This window comes from Stigmatopora nigra, chromosome 17 (assembly GCF_051989575.1).
Source record: "Stigmatopora nigra isolate UIUO_SnigA chromosome 17, RoL_Snig_1.1, whole genome shotgun sequence".
Classification (NCBI taxonomy): domain Eukaryota; kingdom Metazoa; phylum Chordata; class Actinopteri; order Syngnathiformes; family Syngnathidae; genus Stigmatopora; species Stigmatopora nigra.
This window is the reverse complement of record NC_135524.1, coordinates 7341884-7364438: the sequence shown is the minus strand read 5'-3', so window position 1 is coordinate 7364438 and position 22555 is coordinate 7341884. Positions and strand designations below refer to the sequence as shown.

The 22555-nt window shown below is 40.2% G+C and overlaps 1 long non-coding RNA gene across 4 annotated transcripts in view; it reads right to left on the bottom strand.

Moving 5' to 3' along the window:
* Positions 1–2358: 2358 nt before the first annotated feature.
* LOC144210398 (uncharacterized) overlaps positions 2359–22555 on the bottom strand; it is a 73275-nt gene continuing 53078 nt past the window's right edge. For 2 of the 4 annotated variants that reach the window (XR_013329371.1, XR_013329369.1), the window contains 2 exons: positions 13350–13437; positions 12090–12289 (listed from right to left, as the gene is read on the bottom strand). This is a non-coding gene — a long non-coding RNA (uncharacterized LOC144210398). Of the gene's footprint in view, positions 2592–12089; positions 12290–13349; positions 13438–22555 lie in introns of those variants that run through there. The other 2 variants (XR_013329370.1, XR_013329372.1) reach the window with 2 other exon arrangements.

Here is a 22555-nt window from a genome sequence, read left to right as displayed (position 1 = left end):
CGTCTCTGAGGAAGAAAAATATGAAACCGCCATGTTTCATTTTATTCTGGCTGTTTGCAGTTATCAGTTTTTACTATTTGGACCAAATACAAGTTTTGGGCTTGGATTAATTAACCAAATATTTGGTGGTGCGCAAATTTTGACTGGGGTGAATACAGACATGAAAACAGGCAGTTTGAGACCAGAATGGGATTCTCGGTTTGCATCCACACTGGGGACAGATGGTTCTATCTTAAGTTTTACCATTAACTTAAACTGTATGTAGTGGCTCTTTTCTACGAATACTTCATAGTTTGCAAAACCGCTACTTGTCAGGAAGATATGATTTCACTGTCACCATTGGGCACTGGGGTTTCAAGTTTGTATACAGCGTCTGACTGTGTGTGTTTGCCAAATAACTTGGGCTGCGAGCACCAGCAGCACATGGCGCCTCAGAGGGAGAAAGGAGAGGTAGTGGCACACATTGAGCTGAAAGGCCTCTGGCCACCATGCCAGCACAATTTCTTCAGCACTTTAGGACCCCCGTTGCTAGCCGCTTCCTCACCTCTCTCGCCCCCCTCCTCCGCCCCCGCCGCCCGCGTTTATTTCTGTCAGCTTCCATATTCTCGTCTTCACAGCGTGTTTGTCCCTTCTCACAAGACATTTCTAGTCCGTGCAGAGAGGCGTGGGCACCCCCGGTAAGATGGTAAACAGGCACACCAGCTTCTTCAGGGCAAGCTCTGCTATGGCATTGGAGGCCTGGGGATATGTTGGGTTCAGATGCTCTCCTTATCTTTATTCTCTACAGGGAATATCAGTGGGCCAGTTAAGGCCCTGGTGTGACACCGCCTGTCCCATGCAATACGAAAAAACGGGCACCCGGCACTCCCCCCTGCAGTCGTACGGCCTCCATATGCGCACATCACTACAATAAGGGTTCTTCAGTGAAGGCCCTAGCTCCCCTGATGTCTGGAATATTATCTGAAAAGATTCCTGCCAGTGGAGAGCAACAAAAGGTCAGAGGCGCATTTGCTGATCATGACCATGATAAACCCAATGGGCCACATCACGACAACCCGGTAGCAGTTGTCATGGCACAATGCTTACCACTGTATGAAGTGATTTAATCAGATGAGCGCTGATATAATGTTTTTTTTTATTTTATTTAGTTTTTTTATATTATAAAATCCGAATAAAGCTTTCCCTTTTTATATTTCAATAGAGCAAGCTTAAAACATAATAGCAACCTTGTGTTATTTGTGTGATGTAAATGTCACATATCATGCTCATCTCATCTCATCTAGTTTTCTGAACTGCTTTATCCTCAATGGTGTCGCCGGGGGCGCTGGAGCCAATCCCAGCTGTCAGAGGTGGCGGACATCCTGAATTGGTGACCAGCCGATTGCAGTGCACAAGGAGACCATGCACACTCGCAATTTAGAGTTTCCAATCAGCCTACCATGCATGTTTTTGGAATGTGGCAGGCCCGGGGAGAACATGCAAACTCCACATGGGTGGACCTACCTGGAGTTGAACCCAGGACCCTAGACCCGTAAGGCCAATACGCTAACCCTCTCGCATTACCGGGCTGCTCATATCATGCTCTTTTGCAGTATTTTACCAAAGAATGTATATAGCTTCATTAATGTTGTTATCTGCCCATTGTCTAAGTTAAAGTAAGTAGTTAAAATGAGAGGTTTGCAAATTTCTTATTAATGTCCATGTCGCAAACCCTGAGCTTCTACCTACAAATTAAAGGGCATTGCTTTCCTCCCTCCACCCTTATTCCTACCGCTTCGTAGACATGATGAACTGTTGGTTCTGTCGCTTTCATCTGATTGGTTGAATCTTCTTCGGATACCTCTTTCTTCTTTGGAGGCCAATGCTAGTGGGAAAACCAACAATGCAGTGCGTTACTACTTCTCACAAATTGTTTAATCCTCACTAAAGCTAAAGATTCGGTAGTGTGTCTCCAAAAAGATTTGCAGTACTACCTTTGTGCGTTCTTATTTTACACGTTACACGTATTAGACTTAGTGAATTCATCTGATCTACAATAGCAATGTATCGGGTTGGCACAAAACCAAAAATTATGCTTGTTGCTATTCACAAAAAAATAAAATAAACAGATTAAAATGTAAGTAAAATGTTTGTTTGTTTAGATCAAAAGATTAACAAAGTATTACAAATATAATATGTATGAAAAGGCACTGTTTCAATGGATTGAAGGTGATTAATTGGCATGTTGTTTTTACCTTGTCAAGACGTCGTTGCTTCAACACCCAAACTTTTGGTCACACATATATAGTTTGGATGTGTTCCTAATCAACCACACTTTTTCTGGATATCGGAGTAATGCATTTTAACACCAACACTACTACTAGTCATTCCCACAGGAATATAAGTGTTGCTACACCCACACATTTGTTGTCCTTGTTCAAAAAGCTTTACTCTATACCACTGGTAAAAAAGCTCTCCTTTGATCTTATCCACCACTCGTCTTCCCGGTCAGTGGTATATTCCAGTCCGAGCCCGACTTCCTGTCGTCTGCGCGGCATGCTGATGGTCGCCTGATGGACAGTGTGGAGCCAGCCGCTGCATCTATCTGCACTCTAATGAGATCAGCGGGAGGGAGAGAGGGGGGATCAGTGAGAGCTGACATTCTTGTAGCTTCTCCAGACATGCAATTGAAGGTAAAGGCTACATGTAGTACATAATGACCCAGGCCACAGTTCATGCATACTTATCAGATAGATAATTGAGTCTGCAGAAAGCAATGACAAAAAAACATGGAGCCAATAAGAGGTACAATCTTTGTTCCTTGTCTTGTCTTTGGTCATCACAGACAGATATTAAAAGTGGAAAGCATAAAGGGAGTTTGTTGTGATAAATCAAAGTGTACTTTAAAGGGATTATGTTATAATTTTCTGCAGGCTTTATTTTAATTATGTTCAGGTTACAGGTGTCTACAGTGAGGGAAAGTCCTTCTTTTAATAAAACAATATGAACTTGGATCTTCCAGTGAATTAAATAATCAAATTTAAAAAATAATACAATATATATATATATATATATATATATATATATATATATATATATATATATATATATATATATATATATATATATATATATATATATATATATATATATATATATATATATATATATATATATATATATATATATATATATATATATATATATATATATATATATATATATATATATATATATATATATATATATATATATATATATATATCTATATCTATATCTATATCTATATCTATATATCTATATCTATATCTATATCTATATCTATATCTATATCTATATATATATATATATATATATATATATATATATATATATATATATATATATATATATATATATATATATATATATATATATATATATATATATATATATATATATATATATATATATACATATATATAATTCTATGTATCATGCAAATTAGCAAAAACAAATAAATATACAGTAAAATCAAACATCGAGTCTTTGCTCATGAATTTTATGCATCAAGGAGTTAAATTTAAGGAATATATATTTGGACAAAAACTGTTGGAGAAACACATACAAAGACTGTAACGATATTCACTCTTATATTCTTAATCCTCTGCAAAGAATGTATATCACTGTGCCGTACTAATTGATTATTTACATTTGATTTAATCATTGTATGTTTTCCTTGAGTGATTTTTATTTATATGGTGCTATTTTCTTTGACAAATACATAGAAATCTTTGCTCTGACTTTACTTTGCAAGCAATGTCATGATGTTGCAGTTGGTTATTTGTGCCACGCGATATTCAGAATATATAGAGCATGTCAGCGCTTTGTGTTGTTTATGTCACCTCTCATCACTAAAAGTGCTTGCGGTGTGTTATTGAAGGATCACAGTTTAGGTTGGAATAAGCATTTTGTGTAGATTTTGTGCAGCTGCAGCATCAGACCAAAGAGCGGTGCGGACTAACAGCTGCGATCAAACAACTGTCTTCCAAGCCAAGTGTCTTTTTTCACCAAAATTGTGCTTCTTTACCGTGATGCATTGGCTTTAGTTTCAGAAAAACATGTTATTTCCTTCCTTCTTTTGAGTTGCGGTGGTAAAGGCCTAACCCTGATGACAGTTCTAACTGGTCGCCAGTTAATCATAGGACAGTTGCACATGGGATAAAAAGCTTCATCACCAAAGGATGTCAATAGATGATTTACAATTTTATTTTTGTACAATTTAATGCAGTGTGTGTCAACAAAATTGAGGAGAAAAAATGTTTTCTTGATTGCATTTATAATTAACACTGTCAATACATTGTGTTATGTTATTTGTTTGCCAGATTTTAGCATGGGGTCGATTGGCACTAGGTGGAGGTGTGATTATGACTGTTAATGGTTGTCTGTCTCTCTGTGTGACCTATGACTGAGAGGCGACCAGTCTAGTGTGGAGTCCACCTTTTGTCGAAAGATGGCTGGGCTATAGCTTCAGCACCCCATGACCCTGACAAGGATAAGTAGTGTTGGAAAATACTACGTAAATGAATATGGTTGTGCTCCATCAAAATAGATCCAAGTCATTATGTACAGTGTGACAACCTAAAAAGTGAATTTTTGAAGTTCTTATTGGCAAGTGACAACACTGTGAAGACAACGTCCTTAAGTAAGTTAACACTCGGTCATTTTAGTATGCATGGTAAATTGAGAATGAAATTCAAAAAGTGTCCCAGCTGCGATGCTGCAGCGGTCAATGAGGAATTTCAACAACAGATTTTAAGATTGCGCTTGTACAGGAAGACGCCGTCTGAAAGAGGTTATTTTAAACAAATGAAAATTCCATCATTGTTTTCTTAACAACGACATGTTTTAAAGGTTTCATTTGCTATGAACAAAATGTGTTTTTTCTATCACTCTTGGCTTTATTGCATTGTTAAACTGTTTTTTTTATGTCACCTTGTACAAACAGTATGAATAGAAAAAGTACATTACTTTAGAAGGCGCCTATCCGTGTATGAAGAAAAAGGAATTATAGGGAGCCTTATTAGTTTGAAAAATATGGTAAAGTCACATGCTGCTGTGTGTAAATGCAATTTGAGTTGAATTATTGTACTGCACTGAGTATAACTAAGTTTATTTATTTAGAATTAAATCTGAATAGGTGAACGTAATGAGAGCACTATACAATGGAATTACATGGATGTCAATGTGGCCCAAACGGGCTCCGGCAACAAGTTCTTATGACCTCCTCCTTCTCCTCCGTTGGGGCCTGAACGTGGACCTCCATAGTCTCCCCACAGCCAGAATTTTCTGGCAGGTCATAAAAGATAATTGTGTTGCCTGGGCTTTTTAAGAGTTAGCCAACGAGTTGCTCCAGGGTGGTCAAAATGGACGTAGAGTGCGTATGTAGGTGTGTGTGTGTGTGTGTGCGTGAGTGTGTGTTTACCACGACAGAGACAGCAAGACTCGGGCCAGCCACCCAGTCGGCTGCAGATAAGGCATCAATCTAAAGCACCTCTCCAATTTAGGTAGCAAAGGATGGGGAGGAGAGGACTGGTTTCTTTGAGGATTGAATGATGCTCTGTGGAACAGTCGGAATCTGGACCTGCTTTTTCATCTATGTTTGTGCATGATTCTGTGTGTGGTCAAGATCGGCCAATCTACAGGGAGCCGTTTCCCAGCAGCCTCTGCTATAACTTCACGAGGTGTGTGTCGAGCCGACAGCGCCGTCCACCAGGAGCTCATAATGTGCAGCCAGAGGTCCATGGCTGCCTGTCAGCCAAGGCTACACAGGTACACGGCTATGTGACCCACTTTCAAGCGTGGGCATAAGGTGGCATAGGACAAAACATTTCCCAGTGGAGCATAGCAGTATATAAGAAGCAACTAAAGAACGGAAATCCTAAAATTAACACTCGACTTAACGGAGGTCAAAATGATGACCCCATAGCCTGGCGAAATATATGTAGTAAATTTTTCTGTCATACTTTTTAACTGTGCTTTATGCTTAATGCCAACTACTGCTAGAATTCCACCACCAGCATAAACGAACAATGTAATTTGATTGGTAGATGTTATTTCATTTATACTGTACTCATTCAAGGAATGTGCAATAGTGGTTAGTGCATGCACATTGAAGTTCTGAGATTGAGGATTCAATCCCTGTTGGGTTCCAAGCCTCCTGTGTGGAGTTTTTATGTTCTACCTGTGCATATATGGGTTTTTTCTAGGTGCTCTGGCTTTTCCATATTCCAGAAACATGCATGTTTGTCACCTAGTGCTCATAGTAGTTGGTGGGAATAGACTAATACATTCTATTGTAAAAGGTTTTACTTCTAAGTGTTTCATTTAGACATTTACAGTACAAGCAATGTCATATTCACTGTAGTATATGCAAAATGTAAAGAATGGTATTGTGTTGCATTTAAATGCATCAAATAATTCATAAAATGTAGAATTCAATTGAAGGTTTATGACTGCAACTCTTATATTATTGCCTGCTAGGATGAGTTTCAACTCATTATATGTTAGCATTATGGCAGCAGAATTTGGTTTGAGCATTTAAGAAAAATATACAATGTGGGATTCTCTTTCGTTGTATACATTGTTTGCACCGGTCTGTATTGTATCCTCCCCAATAAACGGAGCAACAACTCAAACACAATTTTCGGATGTATAAAACAAACGTAGAACATAGAGCAAAAAGTTCAAGTACATCATGATGGAGTGCTTCAAAAGTGGCCAGACATGTTGTCTCTCCTTGCCACTTTAGACTAAAAGGTACGGTTTCTTTTAATACATACAGGCAGTTGCACGGGAAGCCTGTGTTTATTTATTTGCTATACAGTATGTCTGAACTTGGCCGTCTTGATGTTCCTGTGTTGTAAGTGAGTCAGAAAGCCGCCCGTTATTAAATCAGCAGGCTCTCCCGCTGGAGTGCGACTATCCCTTAGATCTATGGTAATGCATCGCCCGGGGTGCAGGACAATTCCATTAGCGGTGGGCCGAGGCCGTAGCTGATAGCTCCACAGATACATAGAGTCCCCTTAGGCCGCTGCCTCTTCATCGCTACAATACCTTTTGGCGTACTGGCCGTCTGACGGCATGGCGTCCGGTTTGATGCAGCTAATCAGCACCACTTGCGCCAATTGGAATACATACTCTCCCTGTACATGATGGTAGACTCGCTACATAATCGTGTCATCGAGATTACAGGATATTTATCGGTCGTCTATTTCCTGTGGACATTAAAACGCTTTGTCATTAGAAGGGAATATGGTCTCTTATCATGGGGTGTGTTATTTCCATTTTCGCATGCATGCATGCATAATTCTCGGATATCCATGCAACGTCAACTATCAAATTCAGTTAGAACAGGATGGTCTGTTGGGTTTTTCAAAGTCTGATGATGGTCTTCTATTTAAATCTTCTCAATTTTAATTGTTGATGTAACACTACAGAATGTAGTCATTGTTTATGTGGTCAAACGGTCTAGCACATGGAAAGGCAAAGTATTCCAAAAGAGGTTTTTTTTCCCCAACCCATCGAGAGGGCATCTTTTCACCAATCTGGTGTGCTATACGTGCAATCAGTGGCTGGCAGGCAGTTATTTATCGGTTGAAATGTCTGAGCTGGATCCGTTGGAACAAAACCCTGCCCCCACAGCGGCTTTTTAGGACTGGTTTGCCCACCCATGGGCAAGAACTGATTACTCTACCGATTGGCAATGATATACATGTATATAACTTTTTTCATGTTTATACAAATAAAGCCTGAACCGTTACATTATACAATAAAGGCAGTCATTCATTCATTAATGATGCATTTCTGGATGAATTAGGAAAACTGAGGATACATTTGATGAAACCAGATTAAAATCTGGAATTTATCTATATCGAAAATGGTAATGGTTTCAACCCACAGGTGTAATAGAGATTATTAGATATTCTTTTTCCCAGACATGTCCACTTTTTGCATCCCTACCATGGCATAGTTTTATTAATTGTTCATGTTCATTTCTCCGACGGGGTGTGTATTTACATAAAAAGAAATACTGTGTTCGGTGCTTTGGACTCGAGTGGTGCATACTACTTTGCACCATGCTGAGCATACAGACAAGCACAGTTTACATTTAGGGAGTAAGCAAGAATATGCCGAGCTTTGGCTAAAGCCTGTGATGAAAGCCCACCACTCTTATTTTTATTGTCCAATCTCCAGCAGGCCGAGTGTTGTGGGAACTGGAGAGAGTTGTGTCTGCCGTTTGATCACACCATGGGAGTCTGACCTGTCACTAAGTGGTGGCAAACACGGCCCACACACGGCGCAGTTAGCGGCAACGCATGCAAAAGTCTACGCGTGTGTGCGTGTTTCCCACACACGGCGCCACATACCTCACTAAAGGAGGCAGGTCACAACATGTCAGAGTGTTGAGGATCCATAATGGCCATTTAGCCTTCAACAGCTAATATCAGACTTGCTGATTTACAAGGAATCGGGATGTTTGGTCGTCGGCCTTGGGAGCTTTTTTTTCATCTGATCTGCTTGACATTAACTGCCTGGGATATACAAACTGGGATGTAAACACAAATACAGGAGTGTTATAGAAATATGTGGAACAACAATATTTTAAATATTCGGCCTCATGCCAGGCACAAATGTAGAATGCAAATGTTGGTAATTTGGTGGAAAGAAATGCAATTGAAAGAGGGCATTTTGCTTTTCTGTTGACCATGTGACCTTTGCCATCAACCACAGTAGCAGATGTCACACTCACATCACACTTGGAGCTTTATCTCTGCAGAAAAGACTATTTTATAATAATATGTAAGACGTCAAATCAGATAAGTGAAGAGAAGAGAAAAGTGAAGACATTTCAAACTCCTTATTTCTGATAACAAGCATTCATCCCACTTCAGACACCTGTCACACAATGATGTCAAGTTCCTATGCCATGATAACTATTTATTTTTATTTTCAACCTGTACTGTTAGAGCTGTCTGGACATGCAGAATTGTACTAAATCCAAATGGCTTTTAATGCTGGAACAATTTTACTGGGCCATCCCAAAGATGGAAAAGTTTCCCTAAGTGATTGTTTACTACAGAGTCCCAGACTTGACATGGATCCAAAAAAAGAATTGCCCATGCACACGCTTAAATAGTTCATTAACACGAGCTACTAATTGATAAGACCGAACAAGTACTTTGTGTGCACTAGCAGATACTAAGTATTTACTTCATATGATTGCAAACGTTACATCGAGCTCAAAAAGTAGATCTGACCCCATAGTCCAGTACAGTGTTACAACTTGCTCATTATTATCCAACCATAGCTGACATAATTAAACAAACTACAATATAATTTGATTAACTCCTTAACTGTTGACATTAAAATGACATCTAGATTAAATAAAACTGTACCAAACTGTACTGCTTTGTAATACTGGCATTGAATCTGGTTACCAGCTTGGAGGTGACAGCGCACCTCCGGAAACTGCAAAATGCTTTGACAAGTGACGGTGGCACCCGACCACAGGCACGTGGCCCACCACCACCACCACGGCAAGGCAAAGCACCCTCAGCGATGAGACAAGACGGAGATCATGTACCATGCTAGCCTAATAGCGACGATCTGCCGCCGCCAGAGTCATGTCTGATTGTGTCTCGGCTCTGTGATCACTGCTGATAGGAGTCGGAGAGGGGGGAAAGATGAGTCTGAGATGTCAGATTGTATATAGGCAAGTAGTCGACGTGTCCCCTTTTTGCCGCTGAGGCATGCAGACCTTCAAACTTTGTTCATACACGTGAGGAATCTTTTAAAAAACGCTAACATGCAAGAGTCTTAAATTCGCTTTGACGACAAAGTGCTGGGATGTAACACTTGGGTGCAAATGGCCGCTTTGTTTGTATGTTTGGTGCCTCTATTTGCAATGAAGGAATGGTGTAAACATCAAGCACATAAAAGTTTGACTCCAGACACACACTTGGAGAAAATCATCTATTTTGTGTCTTAAAGCTTGGATTCTTCAGTCGACACATACAGTAAAACACACATTGCCTTTGTGACCAAATGGAGACCAGAGAGACATTGACATGACCCAGATAATAGGCCCAAAGTCTTGCCTCCACAATTTGATCAATTTGCTGTTTCCGTACAATCGCGGCACTGTGCTGTCCCCCGCAGCTACCGCGTAAGCCCCCTACCGCCGTCACCCCCCACCCTCTGTTCACCCGGCCATGTGGAGCCATCAGTGGCTCGCCGCAGCTTGATGCTTTGCCTTTCTCCCCTTTTCCCCCCAAATCACCACTAAGCCCGCCTGATGCCTGCTGCTGGGACACAAACGTGCGCCTGCTCCTGTCATCTCCGAGCAAAGCACAAGGCGGGAAGGGGGGGAACGTTGACAGTTTGTCTTGTACCATATGCCACGTGGCAGAAAAGCCGGACTGATACGGCTGGAGTTTTGGCAACAGCCAAGGGCTCTCTATATTTTTTTTTCTACAAGTATTCTATTTTCTTCTTCTTTTTCGTCCATGCATGTGCCTGTGTCTTGGGCGGAAATGTGAAACAAAATCACTGTCTGGCCCTCAGCAGGCTGGATTTACTGTCTGGCCCTGGCGAGCACAGAGAACTGCTTTGATCGTTATTTGTGCAATATTTCAGGCAGCAAGATGGCCACTGATAGTTGGAAGAGCTTCCCCACAGCTCCTGTGAGATTTGTGATGCTGAAAAAGTCATGTTTTCCAACAAGTACTTGAGTTGGTCAACTTTTTTTCTTTTCAAAAGGACTTGTAAAAAGTTATTATAGTTCCATCCAACAGTCCAATAATGTGGACTCTTTCAACTGGAGCTTTACCAACAGTTAGTGCGGCAAGACATTGTGCTGAAAAGAACTCAGTGTACTGCAGTCACTGTAAGCAAATGTAGGTTGGGAAAATAATCTTTGTAGTACAAATTTTTGTCACCAGTAAGCAGCCAAAAAAACGCTAGGACACTTTAATCATATGTACTCTTTCAAAGCTACACAGTCTTTATATAAGGTTGCCTATCCTCACTAGGGTTTTCAGAGGTGTTATAGCCTATTCCAGCCAATTATGGGCATCAGGTGGGAGACACCCTGATTCCGTGGCCAGCCAATAGGGCATAAGGACAACTATTCTTGCTTACACTCATAACTAAGAATAATTCAGGTTGTTCAAACAGCATACCGTACATGTTTTTGTGATGTGGGAGGAAACCAGAGCACCCGGGGAAAACCCAGGCAAGCCTGGGGGAATATGAAAACTCCAAACAGTGATGACTGACCTGTAATTGAACCCTAGATCCCACAACTGTGAGACCGACACTCTAACCACTCTCTATTTGTGTATTTTTTTTAAAACATTTGTTTGTTTTTTATTATTATAGTTTTAATGTTATTGAGATTGGAGCATTCTTTCTATAGGCCAGACAGTACGCAATTTTCTGAGTTACTAAATATTCGATAAAAATACTTTACACAGTTCTACTGACAAACTCGCCACAGTGATCGAGTATCTAAAGGATGAAGTTGTAAAAGATGGTGGAAAATCCTTCTACTATACCCCCATAAACTCCAGGATTATGAATCATACTTGGCAAAATAGACAAGACTTAGAAAATTAGCCAAAGTTAACAATGGTGGCCCTTTGGTGTTAATACAAATAGATGTCCAAAGTGAAGCAAATTTGTTGCTGGTGAGGTTTTTAACCCCTGTAAACCTGGGTTCATCTGATAATTTTCTATGCTATAAAATGTAAATTACTCATCCTACTGTAATCTCATATTTTTACTACTTCATTCTGATGTCCTCTGTGCATTTGAAGTAAGCAATAACATTTAGTGCTAAAGCTTCCACATAAGGCTGTCAGTCAACACACATGCAAAAACGTAGCGCCCTGGGTTGTAGCTAAACTTCAGGCCAAGACCAAAGTGGTCCCCGTTCTCGCTCTGACAGCTTTCTCCTCAGCCCTTTTAAAGAGGCCACAGCAGAAAGAGGGGGTAGGGACAGACTGTTGATTAAATGACAGGTGAGTGGCAGATGCCTGGAGGAGCAAGAGGTGGACAGGGTTGGCAGAATGGCGGTTGGTGGTGTGGGGGGCAGAATGCGAGGTGCGGCATAGAGCCATGGGTGGAGAGATGCCAGATTGGACTCTTGACGCACCTTGATGGCACTGCCAGGCAGATGTGACACAGGTGAAGGCCGGCATTGGTGGAGCTGCCGGGCTCCTCACATCTGTTTATTTGACCCTGTGAGACAGGTGCACATGCAGGACGCCTAAAGTAGAAGCACACGTGTCAATTTGAACACACGCTAACACAAATACGAGGAGATTTTCTTGTTGTTTTCTCACAAGGGAAGTAGCTTCTACCCAATGCCGGTACATTTTCAAATAGTTGCAGTGCTTAAAACATTTGTGAAACAATGCTTCCAATTAAAAGGAAACATAAGCCAATTCATTGGAGGGCGTATTATCACATGCTTGGTTTGGCCTTAGATTTTTACAGATAAAATCCATGTTCCAATCCATCAATCCACCTTGACCATTTCATCCAATGAATGAACAACATTTGTGGTCAAATCCTGGGTCGCTTGCAAAAATTGCAATGGAAAAAGAATGGTACCAAAAAGTCCAGGCCAAATATATTTCGGTCTGGCCCAAACTATGATTTTCCCTGGTGTGAATGTCCCCACAAGGCCCAGAAGTGGTAAAACTATTGCACAAATGGCCACAGTGAACGTGGGTTTAGTTCTAAGCCATCAAGAGGACACTTTATCACCAATCTGATATCTTAGAAGTGCAATCAGTGGATTACAGTCAGGTGCTTCTTGTTTCAGCAGAAACCTCATCGGCTAAATTGCCTCTGCACGATCGATTGGAACAAAGACTAGGGACTAGGACTCACTGACGACCGGTTTCTCCATCCTTGCCTCTCTTCGTAAATAGGTAGGAAAAAGTCCATTAAATTGGCTTCTCAACAAAATAAATATAAAAAACTGCAATATAAAGACTTGAAAATGTGTTCTTCATTGTAGTGCAGTTCCTTAACATCAGCCATTTGAATCAGCATTGGTTAAAATCAATCACGCTACGCACGATGATGGACAGCAGACAAAGAATGAGACGGGAGCGATGCTCGCCTTGCAGAGCAAATATAAATTAATCACTAGTGTGATATTTTATTCAAAGGGCATCCGTATAGCGAGAAGACACCCATCTGTCTCTCATCTCTCCTGGCAACCATGTCATCTGGGACGCAAGTGAAGGGAAGGGAAGCTGCCACCATGCATCTCTTTCCTTCTCTCTCTCTCTATGCTCAGTGTCACTGCCACTCACCCGCCGCTCTGATGTGTTTGTTCCTCTCCGCCTCCATTAACGTCACTCTCAATCGACACGCTTGCAAATGGACCGCCACCCGGGCCTCCTAAAGAGAGGAAAGGGGACCACTTCATTCATGTTTTAGTTGTACATGGACCCTTGAAATCCAGAACAAGAGTGATACATGTATCTTTCTACTTGTTAAGTAGGTCTGCATATCCACTAAAAATATTCTCCAGAAACTTCTAGCCAGTTGACGGCGTTAATGTGTGGCGACGCTCGGAGCAGACCAAGTACTGAGGTGCGCGAGGGGTCAGCATTCTCAAAGGGCGACCAATTGGATCATGACCCATGAGGGACAGATATGGGCAAGGGATTTAGTTGGGAAGGTCGAGCCTGGGTCAAGGAGTGTCTTGCATTCCAGACTCCTAATCCTCTCCCAGCAGTCTGGAGCGACGGCCCTCTTGCCGCTCCGAGCGAGCGTGTCCACACGCACACACAAAAAAAGCGCACCTTTGTCTTAAATCTGCGCCAACATGAGCAGGTTGTGGCGATGGAGGGGATGAAGAGATTTAGTCTGCCTGGGAATACTTCAAAAGTCAGCCCTCCTCCGACCCCAAAAAGTCTCAGTCCACAACGGAGGTTTTTTTTTTTTTTAGACCCTGGCATTATTAAAAATTTGACTGTGAATGGCATGCCAAGGAAACAGTTGGCGATATAACTAGGGTGAGATCATTTTGGCACTGGTACTCATGTTGAGTCAAAGTATATATCTCGCTGAGAAAAACTGAATGATTGAAAAAGACACTTAAAGTTCAGTACTGCATCATTCTCAGTCTTTATTTTGGACTTGTCCCATTAGGAATCATCACATCTTCTACATCCTCCTCTATATTACTAACTAGCAATGTTCATATTGCAGATATTTGCATGCAAGTCAAGTGTGAGTCACCTAATTGTGTGGATCTGCCAATACCAATACATCAGAAATAGACTGTGGAGGGATAAATAGCTATTTCCCAAAATTAAATATAATATACTCGTGTGATCAATTGAGCACTCTTGATTGGTATTTTTCACATTTCCTATTTTTTTTGCAAAGTTTGTTTCTTTCGTGTAAATATAAATCTATAGTAAAGTACTCAGTTTCAATTGTTTGTTACCCTTCCTTGTAAACCATTTCAATTGTAAAGGCTAAAATTGGTTAATCATGTCTAACTTCAATTGTTAATAATTAAAAATGAATGCAGTACACAATCCCGATCCTTTGAGGGTGACGTGGTCATTGAAAAAAAAGATTGATTAGGTGGAGTGACATAAATATCACCAAAATAATTTACCCTAAGAGTTTTTTTAAAAAAACTCTGATTTCGCTCAGACATTAAGTAAAACAATAAAGGAAGTTATTGCCTAAGTGTAAAGTTAACATAACCAGTATCAAGAGAAAAATGACTTTGGATCACTATTATAGTTTTGAGCAATTACATATTATAAGAAAGACATTGTACAGCAAAAGAAAATAAAGATGCATCAAAATGAATAAGTAGTCTATAATATACAAAAATCAAAAAAGCCACAGTGAGTGAGAAAGAGAGAAGAGGCAAGAGAGGGGAAAAGCTTCTGTTTTTCTTTTGGGCTAAAGATAAATGCTGAAAAAACAGCTGGCAAGAGTTCCCCTAGGACTGGGAAAGACCAAGACTATTTTTAAAATGAGCCATACTTAATTGCCATGTTCTTGTAGACATGGTATTAAAGTTGAGAAAAAAAAAGTCATTGTAGCCTCGTCGTACTCATCATCTTCTACAGAGACGGCGTGTACTCTAGTTGCCCTCCCGGGCTCAAATCCCTGACCTTCCACTTATCCACCCGTCTCCTACTGGGCCGTCCAGTTTCCCCCATGCTGAGACACCAGAGTGGCGGGGATGTGGGTAATTTGTCAGGGCAGCCCAAACCCTCATTGGTTGTACCTCAGTGTGTGTGTGTGTGTGTGTTAGCATGTGTATGTATTAGGGGAAAAAAGAGGGGGTTTTCCTCCAGGAATCTCACCAACTATGTTGCCACGCAGTCCTGACTGCCTTTGACAAGAAGTGGCGGAGCATGTTGATCACGACTATTTCAAATGTGCAACTAACTACTTGATACAGCCAAAATGCAAGCCAAAGCCAACCAGTTGACGATGCTAAAGCAGGAAAATGAGAATGTGGGGACTGTTTAAATTGACATTATGAAGAATTGCAACACACTAATTAAATCAATTGAATAGTGAGTGCATTCAAAAATCTAAGAAAATCACAAATATTTGCTTTCAAGAGTCTGAAAAAGGAATGTGGAACAATTTCAACAAAAAAATAATAATTTATCCCCTATTAGAAAATCTGTCAAATCATTAGTCGGTGAATTGGGGTCGCCTAGTTTGCAGACAGAGCGGCCCCCCGAATGAAAATGTAACTACTACTCGGCCTATGACAAAAAAAAAAGAGTTAGACTTACAGGGAATGAGACTACATTAAGAAAGCATTTGTATTGTTTTTCCATCACCACTGTAAACCCCTGATGATATGTCACGTTTTGCAATGTTGGTAGACTGTCTGTGTGTGTGTATATTTGGCTGGGTGGTAGGGGTGTCGAACCTGTTGAGATTTACCCCACAAATCACACCACAGGCCCAAAACACACAAACGGGGGCGACAAAATTGCTCCATCTGTGGCCTGGATCACACGTTACGCCACACTTTGTGTGCAGTAAGTAAAGCACACCGGGAAGGCATCGGCTTCCTACTGTTTGTTTTGGAGTGGCCCTCCTTCTGGGCCTTTAAGTTGTGCAACCCCACCCCCCGCATACAGAAACACACACCACCTCATCCTCCTTCTGCTCAGTTCCTATTGCACTACACCATACCAAAGAGAGCCAAATAAAACACAGGCTAAACATAATGTAGCAGCATGTCAGCGGCAGGGGCCCAGAGCAAGGCTGAAACATGAACCATCGTGTACCAGCCATTAGGAGAAGAGCGAGTGCGGCTACGGTTTCTTTGCCGCCCCGTATGTCGTCCGACGGCAGGCCTTGTAAGAAAGCTGGTGGTGGGATTGACTGATGTATCCTGTGCGGCTGTGCAGCGCTCAGTGGCCCAGAGTGCAGTCCCTGCAGGGGAGGAAAACCCGGCGCTCCCCCTCGGGCCTATTGCGCTCCCATCAATCTCCTAGCTGGGAAAGACCTGACACTGCGGAGCCAGCTTTAGAAAAACGGGAGGATGCCAAAATGTTACGAACCAAAATAAACCCAATCTGGGAAAATCGGCAGTGGCGTTGTGAATGTCAAACAGGGAGGCTGTTATTGTTTGAAGTCTGTTCATGCATCGCTTGGCTATTTGTTCAAACCAAACTCATGAGTCACATCCGTCAGGTTGTCAACACCAAAGCTTTGAACTAAAGTGGGAAAATTATAACAGTCGTGACGCCAAAACTGCAACCACGAAAAAAAACATGTATTAATGCTTTAAATGTAAAATAGTACATGCTTATGTGTGAATATATATATATATATATATATATATATATATATATATATATATATATATATATATATATATATATATATATATATATATATATATATATATATATATATATATATATATATATATATATATATATATATATATATATATATATATATATATATATATATATATATATATATATATATATATATATATATATATATATATATATATATATATATATATATATATATATATATATATATATATATATAATTCATTGTGATCAATTAAGCGCCCTTCATTCTCGTTCTGCTGTTTCTTTCACTAGTGTAAATATAAATATATAATATAGAATGTATTGAATATGCTTAATAAAACTGTATTATCTCAGTTAATAAGACAATGTGATGTGATAAATTGAATTGTTTCAATACTTTAAATTATTGGCATAGTACTGGAAATGTATTTTTGCAATATTCTTAATGATTATTTTGTTGTTTGTAGCCCATTACTGTTTCAATGTCACAATCAGTTATGATAAGCATCAAATCAATTTCAAGGATAAAGGGTGGAATTGAGCAATCATCTTTCACTGCCATTGACAGCTATAGTCAATCCAGTTTGAGTGGATCGCTGCCGTCCCTCCCGTCAAAATAGATCAAAATAGAACATCTCCGACTTTCCATGGCAGCCAATGAGTAGATGATTAATATTAAATAAACACACATTAAAAACTCAATTCTTTCTCTCAATTCCTTCCCTTTAATGACATGATCTGGCTCAATTTCCGAATCTGCAACATCTCTACCAAAAACTGAATTGAACAACTGAAAATACTCTTGTACAAGATCACAAGTGTACTTATTTTTGTCTGGTGAGTGTTCGAAACTGATTTCAAAAACAGCAGGAGGGAGTTGTCAGTGTGGAACAAAAAAAGCCCTTGTGGTGCGAACACTAGCGGTCACAGAGGACTGTGCCACGACATCCCATAATTTGACACGGTCGAGGTGAGAGCGAATGTCTGCTGCGGTCTTGCTGCACTGACAACGTCCTCTAATTCGACATTCCACAAGACTCTGCCGAGGACGAATTAAAATGATTTAGGAGACGTTTAAAGTATAGCTTTGTTTACTTGCCGCCACTCGGGGAGCTCACAGAGGAGGAGCTGTGGCCTTCCATGGCGGATGAAAGCACACATGTAAATGCTATTGCCCGGCTTCCGTCTGCATTCGGGGCCGGAGGACGGTAAAGGTGAGAAATAGTTCTTGGCCTCTTCTTGTTTCCACGATGATTCTGAGAGCTGAGAGACACATCAGGAATTTCTCATACCACAGATGGAGGGTTCTAACTCTCCTCATGTTGATCTCTGATTCTCGGCCAATTCTTCTTAAAATAGGGGCCCGCAATCTAAGAGTTAAAGATTTGGGATACTGCTTATCCTCACTAAGATCTCAGTGGTGCTGAAGCCGAACCTAAGTAAGTATGAGCAGTAGGCAAGGTAGAATCTGCTGTTTCGCTTATCCTCGACAGTGTCTCAGGGGTGCTACAGCATATTCTGGCTTACTATAAGCAGTAGGCGGAGTACAGTCTGAATAGGCCATTTGCAAAAACTCCACCTCACTTAGATCCTGTTGCTACACTGTCAAGCTTTGTGAATCCAAAGGCATATTCTGCCAGGGAGCTGTATAGCCAAGTATATTAGTAATCTGTTTTAGACTTTAGAGCAATACCAAAGCAATAACGTCCAAATCAAAACAAATGTTTTCAGGTTGCAGTGGTGAATTACATGTACAATATAAACATTTGGAATGAAGGGAAACTACAACCATCACAGAAAAATGATATTGCTCACTAGCTAAATAGCAGAAAGCACATAATTTTAAATGTGACCAATGTGGCATTGTACACTAGCCATGCACTTGTACTACCAAGTTATTCATTCATTCATTCTTTTTCTGAAACGATTTATCCACACAGGTGTGCCAACCTGGATTTAAACTCAGGACCCCAGAGTTGGGAGGCCGACTTGCTAACCACTCAACTATTCACTCAATATTTTGCAAGTATTTTTCCAAGTCTGTTAGATTAACAAATGAGGTAAACCAGGTGCCCCAAGGTTAATATGCATCCCAGAGGAATATACTCTAGAGTTGCTCAAAAGAATGTTCTATAACAGTAGCAGTTAAATATGATTGCAGAAGCATAAAGATTAACATTTTTTGGGTGTTTTTTACAATCTCTGAGCTCGTCCCTAGACTTAATAATGGATGGATATTTTGTTTTCATTTGAGCCAAAAATTCAAGAATATGAGCAGTGTACAGTGTTCATAAAGTCAAATCAATTCTCCAAAAGCTGCAGATTGCTAAACTGTGAACAAGCTGATAGTATTAGAGGGTTAGGGTTGATACCATAACCGCCTGATTTGAAACGGAATAAATTTAACCCGCAGGCCTTGCTTTGCCAACTCCAGCTCTCCAGACTAATAATGTTATGTCAGCAAAAAGCTCAAAGATGCAATCAGGAACATCGAGGAACTACGGACTTGTCATGCCCAGGAAGGGGAGATTAAACCAGAATGTTATTGTCAACAATAATAGTTTTGACAATGACTTATAGCTGGTTGAGCTATAAGTTGGACCCTCAAATAGTTTGGGCTTTTTTCTTTTTTGAGGGTCATTTATTCCGGTGAGGCAGCTCAAAACTTGGCTCTGTTGGAGTGAGAGGAAGCTATGGAAGGAAATGAAGCAAGCAAGAATGAAGGAGGCTTGCAGAATAAGAGCCAGAGCTGGTGAGGAGAGTAAGTTTACAGTGCAATCAGCATTAAGGAAATTGGTTTGCACTAGTGCTGAGAGTTGAGCGAAGTGATTGATGCTACGCAAGGCTAGAGGAGGAAGGAAGTGGAAAAATTAGCGGCAAGCCAGGGCACAGAGAGCTGTCAACTACTTCCTGGTCAAAGCACGGTGTGAAGTACCCTTCCTGTCGTCAGCCCTCGAATGAAGTACACAAGGCATACTTCAAACTACATAAGATAATTCACAATGATTTGGGGTAAATAGTTGTTGACTTGATTTTATCCTGACTCAGAATCATTAAGGAGTGTTTTCAAGTTTGACTAATGTTGTTTTTGTTAGAACAGGGGAGCTTTTAACGCAAAAAGTATGTGAATCTAATACGTGGTTATTTTGAGATATGGGTCAAATTTGCTCCATGACCATGTTTATTGAAATAAATCATCTTTATAATAGCTCATCTCTCTCAAACAAAGATATGGGTCAGTTCATCCGTATTTCAAGGCCAATATATCATGCATTTTAAATGCTGTTTCAAAAGAATCTGAGATTGTAAAGTCCATTTGCATAAGAAAAGAGTTAACAGGGTTCCTACAGCTCAAACCCAGTTAAAATCAAGACATTTCAAGACTTTTAATGCCATGCGATATTGAATGAGACCGAATTTTTAGCAAACCAACCTTGACTCAAGTAGTACAGTTCAAAATGGAGGCAAATCAAGAACACGGTGAATCAGGAAATGACACGACTTCATCATTTTGTTTTATTAGCAGATTGGACAGGTTTTAGAAATAATTGTATTTAACATGTTTGTTCAATTTAACCCATGTTTTACATGGGTGCATCTTTGATTAAATGAGTAATAAGGATATTTTCAGATTTTCAGTATTTTTACAAATTTCATTCAAGACTTTAATGTCACTCCAGCGCAAAGCGATCCTTGAAAGGAAAGAAGAGGTGTTGAAAATGAATGAATGAAAAAAATCTATGCGTTTTAAGGCCTTTCAAGAATCTGCCGGAATCCTGGTTGGACTAATTGCATTTTTATGGTTGGATTAAAATCTCAGATCATGTGTCATGAGAATTCAAAAGGATCAACACTAAACTGTAATTAGTAGAATGTATAAAAATGTACAAGGGATGTGTGCTCACAGCTGTTGAATGAAAAGTAAAAGAGCTTCTGTTCTCACGCCAGTGCCCAAAGCCATCGTCCCAGAGGGGGAGGACAGCATTTCCTAATGATTCTACAAAATTCCCCACCAAAAATAGCCGACGTATCACAGAATATTTTGTCATGGTCAGATTGCTTGGGAGCCAGCATAGAAGAATTTTTTTTGGGGGGGGGAATATTTAAAAAAAGGTTGTTTACTGACAATATTGAAAAGAAAACAGACCCACTTCTCTGGAATTGTGAGAAAGTACTGCCTTTTAGTGCAGCATGTCCAAACTTTAGAGTTTAAAGGCTATGAGGCTCAAGTTGCTGGAAACTAGTAGTGTACTTTACTTTTCACGGTGTTTCCAGCACAAATCTTGCGAGAGCACGCACTAGGAAACCTGAGCATGCACACTGGCTCATCCCTAAACTGTTTTCAAATCAAATGATTTAAGAGTCCTAATGTGACAACCATGTGCAGTATCACACTGGGACTAGATTTGTTTCCACATGCAAAGATGTTCACAAGGCACATAAGACCTAGGTGCTAGTAAGGAGACTACAAAAAAATGGAGGAAAAAAAATCAAACTGGCTCACAATATTTTATTGTAACTTTTTACTTTCCGTCCCTACACTTCTACTTTGCCCATTTAAACATTATACTTTATTAAAGCTCAATTTACTTAGCTTACTTAACGTAGATTCCCATCACATTTTCATCAACTATTTTAAAAAAAAGCAGTGTATGATTCAATTCTCTCTATAAACTACTTGCCAAGCCTAAAAAAACACAAGTTCATGATAGGCCCAATTAGTCATGCAATCTGAAGACAAAACATTTACCAGTCCTGCAGTTTGAAAAGTCATAAAGAAAACAAACCTTGCAGTTATCAGATAGGTAGCTTTGGTAGTTACCTCATTAGTTTTGTTCCTCCATGTCTTCTTCTTAAGTTCAGACAGAATTTAGCTTGTGCCCAGTGTGTGATTTTCTTCCTCATACAACAAAAATGCTTGTTCAAGGAAATAACCTATTTTGCATCTAAGGCAGAGGTGGGCAAACCGGTCCTCGAGAGCCACTGTGGGTTTAGGTTTTTGTTCCAACCGATCAGGAACAGACATGTTGACCAATAAGATTTCTGGAGAAAACAAGAAGCACCTGACTGCAATCCACTGATTGCAATTGTATGACATCAGATTGGAGAAAAGGTGTCTTCTTTCTGGGTTGGAATAAAAAAAAACCCACCCACTGCGGCCCTATGTAGAATAGTTTGCCCACCCCTGGTCTAGAGCAAGGCCTTTAATGACTAGTTATCAAAACAAGTACTAAATTAATCATAAGAAAAACTCTTTGTAGTTTTTTGCCCTATTCCACAGTTTTTTAAAAGCCGAATTGATATGTAGGTTCATAATGTAGGTTCAAATGCATAATGTAAGTACTTGTAAAACCTCTGAAGGAAATGAAGAAGTCATAAGTCCTTCTCCACTAGCATCAGCAAACTTGCTTCTACACACAAACCGTCAACAACGCATGAACCAGTGCAGTCTCGGGGGCAACGTGTCAAAACTTGGCCCGGCACTTGCCAACAGTGGTGCCACGTCAAGATCTTGACAATAGCAGTCGCAGTGTACACGCGGCGTAATTAAGCAACAGAGGACATGGCAGTGAGGAGACACCGCACTCATGCCCTTGATACACGGGTGTTGGCGTTGACGGCATTTTTTCTGACAGCTTCATCTCGATGGCCGCTCAAGAACGCCTTACATCTACTGACGCGCA